Raw genomic sequence first — 4675 nt, forward strand, 5'->3', positions numbered from 1 at the left:
TCAGTCACAGGTGTTCCCTGTTCGGGGAAGTCCGAGAAATACCTTCCCTGACTTTGGGGAGGCAGCCTCTGTCACTGGGATTTCCTGCAAACGCCCCCTAGCATTCCCTGGCACAGAGACATTAGGAAAATACTCAGGGGAGACGAGCTCAGGCATCCCGTTAGAACCCACGCGCTGCCGACCGTTGGTGGAACCTCCCAACGCTCAGGATTCCGGAACCATTGTCAGTGCGTGGGGGAGCTCGAGAGACAACTCCACGAAGCTCTCTTCAGTCACAGGTGTTCCCTGTTCGGGGAAGTCCGAGAAATACCTTCCCTGACCTTGGGGAGGCAGCCTCTGTCACTGGGATTTCCTGCAAACCACCCCTAGCAATCCCTGGCACAGAGACATTAGGAAAAACCTCAGGGGAGACGAGATCAGGCATCCCGTTAGAACCCACGGGCTGCCGACCGTTGGTGGAACCTCCTCACGCTCAGGATTCCGGAACCATTGTCAGTGCGTGGGGGAGCTCGAGAGACAAGTACACGCAGCTCTCTTCAGTCACAGGTGTTCCCTGTTCGGGAAGTCCGAGAAAAACCTTCCCTGACCTTGGGGAGGCAGCCTCTGTCACTGGGATTTCCTGCAAACACCGCCTAGCATTCCCTGGCACAGAGACATTAGGAAAACCCTCAGGGTAGACGAGCTCAGGCATCCCGTTAGATCCCAATCGCTGCCGACCGTTGGTGGAACCTCCCCACGCTCAGGATTCCGGAACATTTGTCAGTGCGTGGGGGAGCTCGAGAGACAACTCCAGGCAGCTCTCTTCAGTCACAGGTGTTCCCTGTTCGGGGAAGTCCGAGAAATACCTTCCCTGACCTTGGGGAGGCAGCCTCTGGCCCTGGGATTTCCTGCAAACCCCCCCTAGCATTCCCTGGCATAGAGACATTTGGAAAACACTCAGGGGAGATTAGCTCAGGCATCCCGTTAGAAACCACGCGCTGCCGACCGTTGGTGGAACTTCCCCACGCTCAGGATTCCGGAACCATTGTCAGTGCGTGGGGGAGCTCGAGAGACAACTCCAGGCAGCTCTCTTCAGTCACAGGTGTTCCCTGTTCGGCGAAGTCCGAGAAACACCTTCCCTGACCTTGGGGAGGCAGCCTCTGTCACTGGGATTTCCTGCAAAACACCCCTAGCATTCCCTGGCACAGAGACATTAGGAAAACCCTCAGGGGAGACGAGCTCAGGCATCCTGTTAGAACCCACGCGCTGCCGACCGTTGGTGGAACCTCCCCACGCTCAGGATTCCGGAACCATTGTCAGTGCGTGGGGGAGCTCGAGAGAAAATTCCACGCAGCTCTCTTCATTCACAGGTTTTCCCTGTTCGGGGAAGTCCGAGAAATACTTTCCCTGACCTTGGGGAGGCAGCCTCTGTCACTGGGATTTCCTGCAAACCCCCCCTAACATTCCCTGGCACAGAGACATTAGGAAAACCCTCAGGGGAGACGAGCTCAGGCATCCCGTTAGAACCCACGCGCTGCCGACCGTTGGTGGAACCTCCCCACGCTCAGGATTCCGGAAACATTGTCAGTGCGTGGGGGAGCTCGAGAGACAACTCCACGCAGCTCTTTTCAGTCACAGGTGTTCCCTAATCAGGGAAGTCCGTGAAATACCTTCCCTGACATTGGGGAGGCAGCCTCTGTACCTGGGATTTCCTGCAAACCCCCCCTAGCATTCCCTGGCACAGAGACATTAGGAAAACCCTCAGCGGAGACGAGTTCAGGCATCCCGTTTGAACCCACGCGCTGCCGACCGTTGGTGGAACCTCCCCACGCTCAGGATTCCGGAAACATTGTCAGTGCGTGGGGGAGCTCGAGAGACAAGTCCACGCAGCTCTCTTCAGTCACAGGTGTTCCCTGTTTGGGGAAGTCTGAGAAATACCTTCCCTGACTTTGGGGAGGCAGCCTCTGTCACTGGGATCCCCTGCAAACCCCCCCTAGCATTCCCTGGCACAGAGACATTAGGAAAACCCTCAGCGGAGACGACCTCAGGCATCCCGTTAGAACCCACGTGCTCCCGACCGTTGGTGGAACCTCCTCACGCTCAGGATTCCGGAACCATTGTCAGTGCGTGGGGGAGCTCGAGAGACAACTCCACGAAGCTCTCTTCAGTCACAGGTGTTCCCTGTTCAGGGAAGTCTGAGAAATAACTTCCCTGACTTTGGGGAGGCAGCCTCTGTCACTGGGATTTCCTGCAAACACCAACTAGTATTCCCTGGCAAAGAGAAATTAGGAAAACCCTCAGGGGAGACGAGGCCAGGCATCCCATTTGAACCCACGCACTGCCACCCGTTGGTGGAACCTCCCCACGCTCAGGATTCCGGAAACATTGTCAGTGCGTGGGGGAGCTCGAGAGACAACTCCACGCAGCTCTCTTCAGTCACAGGTGTTCCCTGTTCGGGGAAGTCCGAGAAATAACTTCCCTGACCTTGGGGAGGCAGCCTCTGTCACTGGGAATTCCTGCAAACCGCCACTAGCATTCCCTAGCACAGAGACATTAGGAAAACCCTCAGCGGAGACGAGCTCAGGCATCCCGTTAGAACCCACTCGCTGCCGACCGTTGGTGGAACCACCCCACGCTCAGGATTCCGGAACCATTGTCAGTGCGTGGGGGAGCTCGTGAGAAAACTCCACGCAGCTCTCTTCAGTCACAGGTGTTCCCTGTTCGGGGAAGTCCGAGAAATACCTTCCCTGACCTTGGGGAGGCAACCTCTGGCCCTGGGATTTCCTGAAAACCTCCCCTAGCATTCTCTGGCATAGAGACATTTGGAAAACCCTCAGGGGAGATTAGCTCAGGCATCCCGTTAGAACCCACGCCCTGCCGACTGTTGGTGGAACTTCCCCACGCTCAGGATTCCGGAAACATTGTCAGTGCGTGGGGGAGCTCGAGAGACAACTCCACGCAACTCTCTTCAGTCACAGGTGTTCCCTGTTCGGGGAAGTCCGAGAAATACCTTCCCTGACCTTGGGGAGGCATCCTCTGTCACTGGGATTTCCTGCAAAAACCCCCTAGCATTCCCTGGCACAGAGACATTAGGAAAACCCTCAGGGGAGACGAGCTCATGCATCCCGTTAGATCCCAAGCGTTGCCGACCGTTGGTGGAACCTCCCCACGCTCAGGATTCCCGAACCATTGTCAGTGCGTGGGGGAGCTCGAGAGACAAGTCCACGCAGCTCTCTTCACTCACAGGTGTTCCCTGTTCGGGGAAGTCCGAGAAATACCTTCCCTGACCTTGGGGAGGCAGCCTCTCTCACTGGGATTTCCTGCAAAACCCCCCTAGCATTCCCTGGCACAGAGACATTAGGAAAACAATCAGGGGAGACGAGCTCAGGCATCCCGTTAGAACCCACGCGCTGCCGACCGTTGGTGGAACCTCCCCACGCTCAGGATTCCCGAACAACTGTCAGTGCCTGGGGGAGCACGAGAGAAATTTCCACGCAGCTCACTTCAGTCACAGGTGTTCCCTGTTCGGGGAAGTCCGAGAAATACCTTCCCTGACCTTGGGGAGGCAGCCTCTGTCACTGGGATTTCCTGCAAACCCCCCCTAGCATTCCCTGGCACAGAGACATTAGGAAAACCCTCAGGGGAGACGAGCTCAGGCATCCTGTTAGAACCCACGCGCTGCCGACCGTTGGTGGAACCTCCCCACGCTCAGGATTCCGGAACCATTGTCAGTGCGTGGGGGAACTCGAGAGACAATTCCACGCAGCTTTCTTCATTCACAGGTTTTCCCTGTTCGGGGAAGTCCGAGAAATACTTTCCCTGACCTTGGGGAGGCAGCCTCTGTCACTGGGATTTCCTGCAAACCCCCCCTAGCATTCCCTGGCACAGAGACATTAGGAAAACCCTCAGGGGAGACGAGCTCAGGCATCCCGTTAGAACCCACGCGCTGCCGACAGTTGGTGGAACCTCCCCACGCTCAGGATTCCGGAAACTTTGTCAGTGCGTGGGGGAGCTCGAGAGACAACTCCACGCAGCTCTCTTCAGTCACATGTGTTCCCTAATCAGGGAAGTCCGTGAAATAACTTCCCTGACCTTGGGGAGGCAGCCTCTGTACCTGGGATTTCCTGCAAACCCCCCCTAGCATTCCCTGGCACAGAGACATTAGGAAAACCCTCAGCGGAGACGAGTTCAGGCATCCCGTTAGAACCCAAGCGCTGCCGACCGATGGTGGAACCTCCCCACGCTCAGGATTCCGGAAACATTGTCAGTGCGTGGGGGAGCTCGAGAGACAACTCCACGCAGCTCTCTTCAGTCACAGGTGTTCCCTAATCAGGGAAGTCCGTGAAATACCTTCCCTGACCTTGGGGAGGCAGCCTCTTTACCTGGGATTTCCTGCAAACCCCCCCTAGCATTCCCTGGCACAGAGACATTAGGAAAACACTCAGCGGAGACGAGCTCACGCATCCCGTTAGAACCCACGCGCTGCCGACCGTTGGTGGAAAGTCTCAACGCTCAGGATTCCGGAAGCATTGTCAGTGCGTTGGGGAGCTCGAGAGACAAGTCCACGCAGCTCTCTTCAGTCACAGGTGTTCCCTGTTCGGGGAAGTCCGAGAAATAACTTCCCTGAACTTGGGGAGAAAGCCTCTGTCACTGGGATTTCCTGCAAACCTCCCCTAGCATTCCCTGGCACAGAGAA

Source organism: Vicugna pacos, unplaced genomic scaffold, assembly GCF_048564905.1.
Source record: "Vicugna pacos unplaced genomic scaffold, VicPac4 SAC-SAT, whole genome shotgun sequence".
Lineage (NCBI taxonomy): Eukaryota > Metazoa > Chordata > Mammalia > Artiodactyla > Camelidae > Vicugna > Vicugna pacos.